Genomic DNA, 16,237 nt, shown 5'->3' with positions numbered 1-16,237 from the left:
CACGTTGTGCTTGGAAGACTGGATGCTCGCTTATGGAATCTGCAAAGTTAATTTTGCACATATTTCTCCATCACCTGTTTTAAGCCTTACTTTCCCCACCCCTTTTAAGGTACAGCCAAAAACCAACAAAATATTCCAGAGCTGTAAAGCTTACTATATTCTACTTATTCTTCCAGTAATAGTTTGCTTTAAGGATTTCATCTGTATTTGTTAACGAGAAATCTCTCCCATCTATTGTTTAAGAAAGAGAGTGGAAGGTGTAGCACAGACAGACACACTTTCTGTGGTTAAGACTTGTAGAGAAACATCAAATCAGAAGAGTGACAGGTCTAATTTTCTTAGACAAAATACAATTCTCAGGAAGTAAATAAGATCAAGCATAGAACTGAAGGTTGATCGCTCTAACAATAGCTGTCAGCCCCTATCAGCAAGTGCAGGCATCTGCATAAAAGGTCAAAGTTAGACATGTTGTAAAATGTGGCTTTTTAATATCAAAATGGGTTTCTGTATTAATGCGGAAGCTCATGTTGAGGTCATGAGCTTTGTGAAATTCTATGAACTCTCTGGTGCAGGTGTTAGCTCTACATAATACTAAATGTTTCTTCTACATAATGTGCATATGATTACAATATTTGAGAGAATGCTTGTTCGCATTTGCCAAGAAAGCTGATACCCTGATCATACGGGCATCACATGTAAAATAACCAGGTCTATAGCTTAAATAACCAGCTCAACAGCCCCATTCCTGATGTCACCATCCCATCCGCAGGCTCCACAATGTCTCTGTGTTGAGCAGGACATGTGAAAGGCAGTCGTTTTACATATCCCACTTAACATGCAGTTACTGAAGAGTAGACCACTTTTGGGTCATGGCAGGGTCCAGTTCTCTTCCCTATCCATGCAGTGTGGTCTGGGGTTTTTTTTTGTTGCTGTTGGTTTTTGTATCTTTGTTTTAGATCTTGCTGTGATATGTGTGGAAATTGTTCATTTGGTAGTGTTTTATTTATTGATTGTGACTACTTTTGGTAGTTATGTATTTTTTCAACTTGTAAGCCATCTTGAGCATGGTTTGAACTGTGGAAAGGCGGCATACCAAAAAAATTATGTATGCATTTTATGCCTGATGTATTCATGAATCTTTTTCATTGACAAGTATAGGGACAACCAGGGTTGGTTAAGTCTAGCCAATTCTGGCCAGAGGTTCATCACCCTGAATGCTCCTGAATCCATTTCTGTACTTGAAACTTCTGATTAATGTAGCATCAAGCAGTGCTTTATAAATGCTCTTCCTGGTAATAAGGAATTTATTTCGGAAATTTCTATTCCACCTTTCTGCACCAAAATATACTCAATGCAGTTCAAAATAAAGCAACTTCAATTCATAAAACAACCCACCATAAAAATAGTAAGACCAGTCGTTAAAAAAACATAATCAAAGGCCAATTTGGGAAACCACTGCTGGGCAGGACCTTTGTAATAATAATAATAATTATTATTATTAGTAGTAGTAGTAGTAGTGGAATGATTGTCAGTAGGATTGTACTGGATGAGGTGGTTCCAAAGGAACTTTGGCTCCAACTGCTCAGCCAGAACCTAGAGTTGAGCTCAGAAACAAACTACTAGTAAAAATAAGGTAAAGGACCCCTGGACGGTTAAGTCCAGTTAAAGGTGACTATGGGGTTGCGGCACTCGGCTCGTTTTCAGGCCAAGGGAGCCGGTGTTTGTTCACAGACAGCTTTCCGGGTCATGTGGCCAGCATGACTAAACCGCTTCTGGTGTAACAGAACACTGTGATGGAAGCCAGATTGCATGGAAACGCCATTTACAGCATCAACAACAACAACAACAGCTGATTATTTATACCCTGCCCATCTGGCTGGGTTTCCCCAGCCACTCTGGGCGGCTTCCAGCAAAATATAAAAATACAATAATTCATCAAATATTAAAAGCTTCCCTAAACAGGGCTGCCTTCCCGCCACAGCGGTTCCTATTTATCTACTTGCACTGGCGTGCTTTTGAACTGCTAGGTTGGCAGGAGCTGGGACAGAGCAACGGAAGCTCACTCCATCATGGAGATTCGAACCTCCGACCTTCCAATTGGCAAGCCCAAGAGACTCAGTGGTTTAGACCACAGTGCCACCCATGTTCCCTAAACTACTAGTAACCCATGCAGTTGGCATAGGATCTATTACCAACTTTAGTGTCTGGGTTCTGGACTAACCAAAGTTTCCAGATTAACTTAAAGGGCAGCTTCATGTAGAGTGACATTATATTAATCCAATCTGGAGGTAGATAGGACCTGAATAATGTGATTCCCCCCCCACCAGATTTTAGATCTGATGGCTGACATAACCATTTATAATTTGATAAGTCTGAAGCTAGCGTAGTACTCCAGCAGCCATGCTACATTTTCTTTTTTTTATATAGTTGTCACGGCTTAGTATTGGTAGCTACTTACAGTTAAACTGTGGGAGTCATAGCAAGTCCAGTTGTATCCTATCCTGTGACCTGAAGAATGTGTGGTGTTGTCTGTTTCATCTGCAACAAAAGAGTATCGACAGACATTCTCAGTGGCTGCCCTTTTCTCTCTCTCCATCTCATGATAGTAAAAATGAAAGATGTTAAGCATATGCACATAAGAAACAGGGTGTATTGCGGTTTTATTGGATGGTTCTTCTTCTTAGACTTTATGCTTTTTTATATTAAAAAAATCTTGTAAACCACTTTGAAAAGGCAATTGTGCCCTAAAAAGTAGCTGGGTAATAAAATAAATACCGTATTTTTCTGTGTGTAAGACTAGGTTTTCCCCCCTAATAAATAATGTCCAAAATTAGGGGGGCATCTTATACACGGATAGTGTCCCCCCATTTGCTTAAATCTGAGTTCCCCAAAATACCAGGCATCTTATACATGGGGGCGTCTTATAGATGGAAAAATACAGTATATGAAAAAAATATTATTTCCACTTTTTAGAAAAAGAATAGCAATGCAACTGAGAGCTTGTTTCTTTGGATTACTATGTTTTTTAGGTATTTAAACTGCCAAAACATTTTACTTTTGGAAAGACTGCCAAAAGTAGTTCTCACAGTAAGCAGGATTCGAGCACAGGGGCACTCTCCCCTCCTGTGGTTTCCAGAAACTGGTATTCAGATGCACTCCTACCTCCAGCTGAGCACAGATCACAACCATCATGGCTAGTAGCCACTGATAGCTCTCTCCATCCATGAATAACTGAAAAACAGTTGCTGTGGACCAAAAGTGGTAGAGTGTGTAGTCCTCATGTCCTGCTTTGTGGGCTTCCAGGAGGCATCTCACTGACCACTATGAGCACAGATTGGTGGACTATGTTGGACTTTGGTCTGGCCCAGAAAAGTTCATTTCTTTTGTCCTTAAGGGGACAAACTTATAGTGCATCTGAAATAATGTCAGTGCATTCTGCAGCTATAATCCAAATGATTACAGAGTGATGGGCAAACTGAGGGTAAAAGTGATACGAAATGTATTAGTAAAATGTTGTTATTGAACAAATATTTCATCTAGAATGAAGGCAAAAATGTTCAGAATCTTACCATATACTGCTTATTTGGTCTTTTCTACTTTAACGCTGGAAAATAAAATATGCTGCAGCAAAGCAGATCATATTTCTGTTAAACCTAGTACAGGTTTACGAGGGTCCTAAAACTGTGTAACAAATCTGGAAATTAGTGTCAGATTTTTTTAATAATAAAAAAAGATTCTTTATAGGCTGTTATTTAGCTAAATATATGATAGCTGTTTGGCACTTCCAGGTATACAGATTTGTTTAAAAAAAGTAAATTCATGTCTGCCACCTGCTCAATCAATCTCCATTTCCACAACTGTTTCTGTAGAGAGGCAGTTTAAAGCATTCTGGGAGATCAAATATACATTACATAATAAACAATAACAATAAGTGGACTTGGCTGCATGTGGATCAGAACACAGATTAAATTTCGGATACCAGTTGAACATCAGTCTCCACCAGCCTGCTGATTTGAAGGGCATGGTTCTCTATAAAATCTCAGGATATTCTGCACACATTAGTGCCGTGTGGAATGTTGATAATACAGTTTCAGGGAAGGCTTCTACATTTGGAAATGAATTGCCTAAAAATTGTCCTTGTCATTCAGTAGGTGGCACTCTTCCCTATGAGCAGATAATGGTATGTCTCTATATCACTTGTATGGCTTAGGTACAGCTATCTTTTAATCTTTGACATACTCACTATGACTACTGGGGAAGTTTTCAGTGAGAGTAAAAAGAAGCAGTCTTTTTATCATCCAAGTCCCAGCTCCAGTAATGAATCAGGAGTTGGGAAACGTAGTTGTTCAACTGTATTGGTGAAATATAGCACCACCTCTAAATCTTTAGTAATATTAGCTACTGTGATGCTTTACTAATGTGGTGTGGGGTGTGTGTATTTAGGCACCGGGCAAAAACATTCTTCTTCAACCAGGCCTTTGGCAGTTAATGATCTATAGCCTTTTAAAACAGGGAGTGTTTAAAATGTATCCCCCATCTGCCCCTGGTTTTCATTGAATATAGGGACTTTTTGTTTGTTTGCTGCTTTGTTTTGTTTTTGCAAAGGCATTTTGAGTTGCCTGTAGCTAGAAAAAGCATCTAATGAATTTACATAACAACAACAACAGCAACATACACACTTCCTCCTGCCTCTCTATGGCCGTTCACCTCACATCACTGCCTCATCATCACCTCCCCTGCTTCCATCACTACCTGCATTTTGGCACATTTATGTATATTATATTTTGCTTGTGGTAGTGAAGCTTGTGATACTGCTTAGCTAAGCTGGCCCACAAATCTCAATTGCTGAGAAACCAAAATTATATGCAGCCCAGCTTCTGTGATGGAAGAGAAGGATTTAAATTTGCTCCCCAGATGTTGTGGGACTACAGTACCATCTTCAGAGACATTTTCCCGCAAAGTTTCAGCCAAGTGTCCCCAAGTTGCTGAGGGAGAAGTTATGATGAAATCAAATATTTAATGGCTAACCCCTGAAAAGCATGTCTGGCAAGTTACACACCTTGCCCCCCCCCCAAGTTACAGACCTTGCCATTTAGGGGGAATGTAATTCCACCTGAGGCTGGTAAAACTGACATTGCTTCAGTTCAAGGTTGGCTCGCCATAGTCATAGCCTCTCTAACATCTGAATTAAAAACAGTGGTACCTCAGGTTACAGACACCTTGGGTTACAAACACTTCGGGTTACAGACTCCACTAACCTGGAAGTACCGGTAGTACCTTGGGTTAAAAACTTACACTGTTCTCAGGATGAGAATAGAAATTGCGTGCCAGCGGTGTGGTGGCAGCGGGAGGCCCCATTAGCTAAAGTGGTCCCTCAGGTTAAGAACAGATTCAGGTTAAGAACGGACCTCTGGAACGAATTAAGTTCGTAACCAGAGGTACCACTGTACCACCTTCCTAGCCCTTATCTGTCCATAATTAGATTTCAAGCCCAGTTTTGATACTGAACCCCTGCTCCTTGATGGGATAAAGAAGAGGAGAAAGAGTTTATCTCAGTGTGGTGTAGTGATTAGGAGCAGTAGATTCATAATCTGGTGAACCGGGTTCGCTTCCCTGCTCCTCCACATGCAGCTGCTGGGTGACCTTCACTTCTCTGAAGTCTCTTAGCCTCACTCACCTCACAGTTTGTTATGGGGGAGGAAGGGAAAGGAGATTGTTAGCCACTTTGAGACTCCTTAGGGTAGTGATAAAGCGGGATATCAAGTCCAAACTCTTCTTCTTCTAGCTGCACATAGGCATTACAAAACAGCAAAGACAAGCAGGAAGTTTGTAAAATTTGAAGGGTCAAATGCTAAAGGATAGGGCAGTGGTTGTCCATTGCTTCCCACTGGTGTTGGCCCAGCAGCTGAAGGTCTACCCAGTACTTAGGAGCAAAGAAAACATTGTCTGGCACTGGCTTTCCAGGTTTTCAGGCTGGGCTCATCGGCTGCCCAACCTGAGGATGCTGGTAGATTGAGTGTGGGATCTCTCCTAAGTTATTCCCTAGTATGCCTGAGAAGCCCAGCAGAATGAGCAGAGTTATATTCTGCCTAGTTCTAGATGAAAATTGTTGACCAGGGCAAGCAAAACACTTTCAGTCCCCATCTCTACTTTAAATTGACATATATGGGTCCCGAAAACCCAGTGTAAAAGGAGCTGTCCATTCCGTGATTGATAGACTATCTTGCCCTCAAAATGGCAGATTCAAAACTGGACTGTAATTGTTCAGATCATTCATCCAGATGTATTTTTTTAAGATTTGAAAGGATCTCACGTACCTTTAGATTTTTTTTTTTAAAGCATTCCCCCTGCTATGGTCATCATCATCGCATCAGTTAAAATAGTCTGCTCAACAGTGGCAAATTTCACAAGTCACAATGGGTAAGGTTCAAGGAAGACTAACTGGAAGACCTCAGATCTCCAAGAATTATGTCCATCCTCAAGTTTCAAAAAAGACCTGCTATGCAGGTTTCTTTTTGAAAAGCAAAAGTCCAAAGTCCTTTTGGGCACACAGAACCAGTCTACAGTTTTATGGAAGATGGCCAAAATATTGACCTATAAAAAGCTAAATGTATCCACGTGCTTTTTCATAGCTTTCTTTTTGATTGACAGCTAGTTGTTATTTAACTAGCAGATATTTGCAATTGGACTGCTACAACTAAAACATAGTATACTCCTCCAAAATGCAGGTCTTGCTTTGTTTGCCTGAATCTTCATATTGGTGCACCCTTGGAAAACGTCATAGAAATCAATGAAAGTGTTCTGATGATCTTTGTACTGCAGTTGCCCCAGGCAATATAATATGCATATCTTGCTGCTTAATCTGCCTACAACAAACTCTATAATTTTGATGCATACCCATGAAGCATAGGACGAAATCTCTCTGTGTGTAGTTGGGTTTTAGAATAATCAGTTCTCAGACTGTGGTCTGCAAAGAGCTATTTGGTCACATGATTCTGGCTTTTCCCCTGGTTTCCAGCTGCTAAATTGCATTAGATTCCCTCTAAAAATACATTAAATACTTTCCAGCTATTACTTTGCACACAAGTAAGCAATTGGTGTAGGTGCCACAAGATTGTTATATGATAGTGAATGGGAGGGAATGTGGCTCATTAGTGCCTTATTAAGGTATGATCATATTATGGGAAAAGTTTGTTGATCCTCATTTTTAAACCATACTTAACAGCAGCAAATATAATGATGGTCTTAATATCAGTTTTGCAGTAAGAATAGAACAGATGAAATAATGAGGTTACTTATGGCTGTTCCTTGAAATTATTTACGACTGTTCTTTTAAAGTTGGCATACACTAGGAATTGTGGGGTTTTTTTTAATAAGGATTCTGTGATTTAGCTTCCCCTGGAATAGAAAGTATTTCATGTCTTAGGACAAAACAATTAATTAACTTTAAAATACATTGTTCTGTATTTACCACTTCTCAAGCTGGACTAAATACCGGGGGCAGCAACACCCTGTCCTGGAAATACAACTGAGTTTTCTAAATTAAATAAAAAAACTTGACCTGGTCTATTATTATAGGTGTCAAATTGTTTTGTGAAAGGCATGTCACAATTAACAAAACAGCCATTCAACCAAATTTATGGCTTTTATTCTTTTTAACCTAATGAAGGCTATAAAGTATGATCATGCACTACTCATCAAATAGTACCACATAACACTATTCAGTTTTGAGAAGAGCTTAAATTGTCGTCTTTTTGTTGGACTAATGATCAAATATTGATATTTCTTCAATTCATACAAACTTATTGCATGGAGCTTGGTCAATATATTCTGATGTTCACACCAGGGATTTGGAAATCAATGTAGTTTTCCTGTTATTCTCTTATGATTAAATCAATTGAAGTTATTTACTCATAGCACAAAATATGCACAACTGCCAACCCTATGGCTTTTTTGAATTGCTTTCTTGCTACCATTGCCCTCTAATGAGAAGGTGCAGGTTCTCTTCAAGGGTTGACTAAACCTGCTCATGTATACCAGCAATTTTAGGTGCACAAATTGTTTGTTATTAAAGGCTACCAGTGTTCCCACCAAAATGCATCTTTATCATTTGCCACTGCATTAACATTGACAGAAGAGAGTAATACTAAAACTCAGCAGTGTTGATCAGACAATGGCAAAATGACAGTCATAAGAGCTACAAGCATGGTTTATGACATGTCTGTGGCAATCTAGAGAGACCAGGAAAAAACAATGGAAATATCAATTCCATTGAATAGTAAGGCAAGTCTTGGTGAGCACTCTCATTTCAATCAGGTATGAAGCCATTTAGGAAAATGGTAGAACACTTGAATTAACTCCGTTCTTACTGAAATAATGCGTTCTAAAAATTGGACTTTACAAACATAGGTTGATAGCTTAAGACTTCAGGGATTCTTACAAAATAAGCGTCAATCTTTATAATATTGATCATTATCTTGCCAAAAATCTGTGGGTATATAGGACGGTGCTGATGGAATCCTAATACTCTCAAATTGTTATTTTTAGAGGGGATATGATCAACAATGTTGTCTCCAATGCTGTAGAAGATGTACCACAAATAGGGCTTAAGTTTTAAATGGTTGAATAACTAGAGGAGCCAGCATATATTAAGTCATGATGGGTTCATAACAGCCTGGGGAAACATAGGGTGGTGGTGGATTGTTTTTATAAAACTGTCTTTTAACTATCTGGATTTGTCTTTGTTTTAAATGTATTGCAACCAACCCTGGGATCACATGATAAAGGAAAGGCTAAAAATGCTAAATAAATAAAATAAAATAATAAAGTGGAAGGAAAGAGAGACATTTATGATCACATTTCCTGTTACCACAAATGCCCCTGAGCTTGCACTTATGTACATTCATGTGGAAGCAGTAGTATGTGAACTGAAAGTTGAAGAAATCAGTTTACAGTTGAATATGAATGATTCAAAAAGAGGTGTGGCAAGCATGAGCATGATCGTGTATATTTCTGGTTCCCTTACTACTTTGATGAGATTGTGGGCAAGGGTTAGACTTGAGGCTCCCATTTAAAGCAGTATCATACCATTTTAACAGTCATAGCATTCCCCAAGGCATCCTGGGAATAGTAGTTTGTTAAGGGGGGCTGATAATTGTTGGGAGGCCCACATTTGCCTCACAGAGCTGCTGTTCTGAGTTGCCTAGGAAGAAGGGTTAATTGTTAAACCACTCTAGGACTTGTAACTCTTTGAGGGGAATGGGGTCTCCAAACAACGCTCAGCACCCTTAACACAAACTACAGCTCTTGGGATTCTTTGGAAGCCGTGACTGTTAAAGTGGTATAATAGTGCTTTAAATGAGGCTTAAGAATGTTCATGAGTAGGGAATTTGATTACCGGTGATATTTCCACGTCTCTCAACTGGTCCCAAGACTGTGCTGAATCAACATATTGATTAAACTTATCCCAAATCTCAACCACAACAAAACATCTATGACCCACTATTCTGTCCTGTATGTGGATTGGCTTGTCCTTTGCCACAGTGGAAAGTGGTAAAGCTCACGTCCTGAGTTTTGACAGCTTGGTTTTTCAGAAGATGATAGATAGATGATAGCTAGTACTATATTTGTCCTAAATTTCAGCATTCTAGCTGGTAGAGATCTTCCCCAACAATTCTGATACTCCCAGATTGATTACAAATCCTAGTCAACATGGGTCTTAAAAGTTAATGGTAAGGTCTTAAAAATCAATGCTAGCATGAACTAGACATCAATGGAGCAACTTCAGATTAGAGTACTATGACCTGAACTCTTAGAACCAACAGCAAGGACATGAGACTACAATACTCTGAATGTAGCAGAGTCTGCTAATAGAAATTCCCAGGGGAGCCATTCGGGGGAACTGTGGAAATTCCACCTAAATTTAGTAAAATTATATTCCAGTGCCAAAATATGAAAATATAAAGTCAAGAGAATGATACTATAACATTAAACAAATTGGAGTAATAATCTCTGTCAATAATCACAGTGTAAAACTGAATTTTCTATTTATCTATGTGATCCTGAGGTTTGTGTGGAGTAGCAGGCAACACCAAGCAAGCTCATACAAATTAGTTATTCTTGAAAACATCTTACCATTTTATTCAGTTGTGAAAAGATGGGATGAGAGCAAATTGTTCTTCTCTTGTATACAGCATTCAACTAATAGAATAGTTAATCAAATCCATGTTGATAGGTGTCGGAATCTCCCAGATATAATAAACAGCATATGGCATAAGACAGTGTACACACACCACACCACACCACACCACACCACACCACACCACACACGGTTCCAAAAGCAGAGATTTGCACAGCATCTTAGAGTTGTATGTTTAAAACATTGGCTGTTTCAGCTGTGTGCAACTTGAATAAAATATTGGGGTGCCAGGTAAGTCCCCCCCCTGCTCGCATGACGTGGCAAATGCACACCATTTGAATGACAATGCCTATCAACTTTGGGAGGGCCCAGCCTCCTCAAATATTTTATTGGGGGGCTGGAGGGACCCCGGCCCCTAAGAGTTGGCTCCTATGTTTTACAAGCCTGACTCTGGCCCCTCTTGGCTGCAGAACCATCATGGGAAAGGAGAAGAAAGAGTGGTGGGGACAATCGATGGAGAGAGGTCTTGTAGCAACAATAGCTTGGGGTTGGTGGCATTTCTTTTTAAAAAAAGTTACAGTCATACCTCGAGTTGAATGTGCTTCAGGTTGAGCGCTTTCGGGTTGCGCTCTGCGGCAACCCGGAAGTAACGGAGTGCATTACTTCCAGGTTTCGCCGCTCACACATGCGCAGATGCTCAAAATGACGTCATGCGCAGAAGCGGCAAAACACGACCCGCGCACACGCAGACGTGCCGTTGCGTCTTACTTTCCATTCAGGATGCAAACAGGGCTCTGGAACGGATCCCGTTCGCATCCCGAGGTACCACTGTATCTTCACAGAGGTAGCAAAGGGAGGTTTCTTACTCCAGAGTCATTTGGCCATTATGGAACACTGTCCAACCACAGAGTGCATCTGCCATCACAGTCTGAGGTGGCGGTGCCTCTGAGTGCCAGTTGCTGGAGGCCACAGAAGGGAAGAGTGGCCCTTGTGCTTGGTTCCTGCTTGCCAATTTCCCACTGGGACATCTGCTTGCCCACTATGGGAGCATGATGCTAAACTGAATGGGCCCTCTTTGGCCTGGTCCAGCAGGTTCTTCCTATGTTCTTAGAAGCTGTAATCCAAAAGACCTGAAAGGTATGATGTTAGCTACCCCTGGCCTACATTACTGACAGGGAAGAATTGGCTTCTTTATTCCTTATTAATTATCTCCCTGCTTTTCTTTGGTGTGTGTGGGGGGGGAATGGACTTTCTGCGTTTCTCTCCCTTCTAGTTGGAAGGAGTGTGTATTTTCCACCAAAGCTCCTGCCATTGTACATTCAGTAATTCATTAATGACACACCTGAAAGGGCAGTTTCCTCCCCTCCCCTGTGCTGTCCCTTCATGAGACTGAAGACTGCCAAGACTTCCAAGAACACTTCTAAAGCCTGGCCATCACTCAGCCTCTCATCTCATTACACACGCCAATAAAACTTAGTGGCTGTCTCTCTCCATGAGTAATCTTGCTAATGGATATGGAGCCATGATCGCAAACAGCGTTTTGCATATAGGAAAGCTGGTTTTGCATGTATCTTGGCAAAACCTAATACAGTGGAAGCACAGGGTTGATCTTCTTCTTCTTCTTCTTCTTCTTCTTCTTCTTCTTCTTCTTCTTCTTCTTCTGTGATGTGACTGGCAGGCTGCTTGAGAAGCGAGGAAACACTTCCGCCAGCCTGATTTCCTCATAAAGACAATAGCTTCCCCTGAAGGCTGTTTCCAGCTGTAGCCACTTGGAAGTACCCACATCAAGCATGTATCACACAGATCTGTCAGTTAGTTCTGGAGCCAGAAAATTGTTGTTTCAAATGTTACAGTACAGGAAAATCGCCTCTCTGCACTCGCTGCCAAAAAAATGACAGCTTAATTTATGCCATGCTGAAGCTACATTACAGAGCCATTGAGGCTGGCAGTTAAGTACACTCCATGCTCACATCTCTCTCCCCCCGTATGCAAGTTCACTGGGGAGAGATACACAGGGGCTGTAATAGGGACAATTGGCTGCAGTGTTTTCCATGTCAGTGGAACTAAATACAGGTGAAATGGTTAGCAGCCATAAAATGATTTATTTATTTTTTTACCTTGTATGCAAAACGTGGCGTAGCAAGCATGTACATTCCCAAACAATTGGGAGAGATGTTTGGTGGAATTGGTATGCATGAAATAGAATATGGAGAGGTTTGTTTCATGTCAAGTCCCCAGGTTTTATGTGGAGTGGGAAGGCGCCGTGATATTATCCATGCCTTTGAAAATTATTCCGTATCCTTGGTTCAGGACCTTCAGAACCTGGCCATGTTTACACTTTCTGAAATTAAAAAATCTGACAGCATTAAAGCACAGCCAAGTGTCAATATTTGTCATCAAGGTTTTCAGTAGGTATTAAAGATGCACACTCCAGTTTTGAAAGTGAACAACAAAATCCCATCCAATTATCCCCCAGGATGTATCGAAAGATTGTTATTGTATAGCTGAGGCCAAAGTGTAATCTCTTTAATACCAGAACAGCCATCAGCCACATATTTTGGCAAAGTGTTAATAGCAGAACTGGGGATTACCATGTGATATTCTTTTCCTCAGCTGCCAGGTTTATTTATATGAAACCTATAGTAATCCCCCACCCCCAAGGATTTCTTGATATTAAATAAAAAGCTGGAAAATGAGAAAGCAATTCACTTTTATGAATTCAGCAAGGACAAAAGAGAGAGAGAGAGAGAGAGAGAGAGAGAGAGAGAGACCAGAATTTTAGACCTTGTTTTATTCATTCTACTTCCTTTTTGCTTTTATGGCACATCTCCATTCTAATGCTAGCAGAAGTCTGATGCTTGTTTAAAATACTTCTGTAGATCTAAAAGAGCAGCTGTGTGAAAGAATATCAAGAAATGTGGGATTATAAATTAAAACTTTTATTCAGAGTTAGGGTGCAATCTCCCATTGAACTAAATGGGACCTACTTTTGAGTAGACATGCATAGGATTGCACAGAGTGGTTTTGATTGAAGATATAATTGCAGGCATCAAGTTGATACATATAAATTAGCCGAGTTAAATTTATAAAAGAAAATGATAATGGCATGTTATATTATTTATTCATTACAAAACCATTCTTATTGTTTATGCTGTTTATATATTGTTGCACACCACCCCCAGTCTCCAAGCGAGGCAAGATTCCAGGGGTTCCAGGCACTAACCTAGTAATATTTTGGAACTGAAGTGCAATGGAGACGGTGGTATCTCTATGATACGTGTATTATTTACACATATATACGACCTGAGTTTGTGATGGTGGGGTTCACAGCATTAACACCCCAAAAGGGTCCTGCTTCTCCCATAACTGTAGCCTAGGATTCAAACAGAAATCAAACATCATGCTCTGACCCTCTCTCCAGCTTGCTGCTTTTACCAACCGGCAACCTCCTTTTCTCTAAGTTACATCTCAGCCAACTCTCAACTCTGGATTTTGTGCTATCTCAGTGCTGGAGGAGGGGTTCCACTCAGTTGCCCTCTGGCACAGAGCCCCCGCCCCTTGTCTTTCTTAATAACTCATTAGCTTCCCTTTGTTCTCTTAATGGCTCATCTCCCAGGCAATCTCCTGAACATAGGAAGCTGGGTCCAGGAATTAGAAGACTGGCATCCAGTTTAACTCCCCAAGTGGAATTTAGATAACTCTGCTTTCAGCATTCTAACTGAGCATTCAGTTTTGGTCCTGAAGATGCAGAAGCAAAGGCTGAGATGACTTCAAGGATCTAGCTAGGCCAGGCTAGACAATAAAGATAACAATCCGTCTTGTAGTGGAAGACTGCCATTGACTACAAGCACAAGTGCCATCTGGCTAGCTGGCAGGGGTGGCAATGACATTAACTTAAGATCAGGTTTCACAGAGCAGGTGGCAAGAAGTATTTGTTACATGTGCTTCTGGCAAATCTGTTTTACCTGGACATTTGTTCATTGCTTTGTGTTGTCATTGGCTTTGGAACCAGTGTGAGTTATCCAACAGCTTCAAGAGAGGGGAAAGAAGACTGAACTACTTCAACCCTTCTGCTTCAACCCTTTTAAAAGAATGGAGGCTACAATACATTTGGTGACTCTAATGCAGGCATGTCCAAAGTCCATTTCAGGGACCCTAAAAAAGGCTCAACAACTTTGTTTTTGTTTTTTTGATAAATTTTTATTAATTTTCATTAATACGCATACACTCATTACGCATCTATACATCCCACATATACCTTTAGCTCTGCCAAGCTTCGGACTTCCCTCCATCTCTTCGGTAAGTATCATATAGTTTTTTACCTCACGTATTCTATTTGTTACTATTTTGTCATGTGCTGTTAGAGTTATTCTAACCCTGCCAGTGTCTTTAAGTTTTTACAATTTTCTCTTATATACACCAAATATTTACTCCAACTTTCACAAAACGTCTTTTCATCCTGATCTCGTATTTTTCCCGACAATCTAGCCAGTTCTGTGAAATTCATCATTTTAACCTGCCATTCCATGATAGTAAGTATTACATCTGTTTTCCAGTTCTGAGCCAACATAGTTCTTGCTGCTGTCGTGGCGTACAGAAAGAGGTTTTTATCCTTCTTTTTAATTTCCTTCCCTGTCAATCCCAATAGAAAGACTTCAGGTTTTTTTAAAAAAGTATACTTAAAAACTTTTTTAAGCTCATTGTAAATAGGTTCCCAGAAACCCTTGACTTTACCACAAGTCCATCACATGTGGTAGAGATTTCCCTCCGCCTCTCCACATTTCCAACAACTTTGGCGGTAAAAAGGCTCAACAACTTTGGGGTAAAATCATTAAAAAAGCTCAACAACTCCAATCCTAAAAAAAACGTCAACAATTTTGGTCAGCCCTCATGCATGTTTGCTTCATCAAATCTGGCCCTCTTTGAAAAAAGTTTGGGCACCCCTGCTCTAATGGCGAAAAAATCAGGATAGCAAACGGGGATGCTAGACAATGCACAGACAATCTTAGTAAATTCACATCAATGAAGCCTGATGTCATTCACACAAGGACCCTGCAGGAGTTTGCTCAGCATACGTCAAAACATTAGCTATCATACTTGTGTCTGTTCAAAAGATTGTTGAATAGTGTCTCTCTCTATTTTTATTTTTTTTAAACTGACAAGGATGATCCTGGAAATTGCAGAGCTAATTAGCTTGACTGCTTAAGAAGTTAGAACGGAGAACAGGAACAGTTGGTGAGGTGGGGTAGCAGCACTCCTCTGAGCTTCAGTCACTTGCATCACTGCTGCGTCCAGAATGGAATGAAGGTGAGGAGGTCAGTCAGTAGCCATGACCCTGCATGGTGCTGCCCTCTCTACCCCCTGCTTTCAACACCATGGTGTGACCCCAGCTGGTAAAGATGCGGATATCCTTGGTTACCTATCAACAGCCATATGTATTGTGTGCAACAGTAGCAAATGCCGACCATATCTGCTAAATTGATTTCTGTTTTGGATACGGAAAAAATAAGTGAGCACCAGCAACTTCTGTTTTCATCTGAATTTTCCAACATCCCTAGTAACAAAACACCTTTACTTGGGCAACACAAAAATCTGCCTTCCTGCTGGGTGAGAGTCAGACTATTAGTCCATCCACTGTGACTGGCACCTACTCTGGGGTCCTAGGCAGAGGTCTTCCATACCACCAGCTCCTGATCCTTTGAGCTAGAAATTTGAGGGATGGAACCTGGAACATTCTGCATGCAAAGCATGAGCTCCACAGCTGAGGTACAGTCACTCCCCAAGTCTGGTGCTATTCAAATTATCTTATGCCTGAACCTTCCTTTTCATACCATTTTTTTCTTATTCAGTGATTTATTACAGTTACTCTAGGCCTGGAGAGCAGAAGAGAAGCCAGCTTTAGCTTTTGTGACTGGCCAGGGGACCAAGGGCCACTGAGAGGTCACAGCTGCTGCCTCCTGGGAAGAACATCAAGGCAAGAGGAAGACCAAGCTGCTCTGCTCCATCAGGAGCTGCAGGTCATTTACTTTCCTCCTTCCCTGCCAGAAAGTGCACTTGTCTCCAACTTCCAGTTGCCATGGAACTACCAAGCTGAAGGGC

General features: G+C 40.7%; 1 long non-coding RNA gene across 1 annotated transcript in view; it reads left to right on the top strand.

Annotated features, from left to right (window-relative positions):
• Positions 1-15,529, top strand: part of LOC308459636 — a 54,344-nt gene extending 38,815 nt beyond the window's left edge. The window contains exon 3 of the long non-coding RNA XR_013978248.1: positions 15,302-15,529. This is a non-coding gene — a long non-coding RNA (uncharacterized lncRNA). The remainder of the gene's footprint in view (positions 1-15,301) is intronic.
• The last annotated feature ends 708 nt before the right edge of the window (positions 15,530-16,237 follow it).

Source organism: Podarcis pityusensis (assembly GCF_964106645.2).
Source record: "Podarcis pityusensis genome assembly, chromosome: 12".
Taxonomy (NCBI): domain Eukaryota; kingdom Metazoa; phylum Chordata; class Lepidosauria; order Squamata; family Lacertidae; genus Podarcis; species Podarcis pityusensis.
This window is presented reverse-complemented; position numbering and strand designations above follow the sequence as displayed.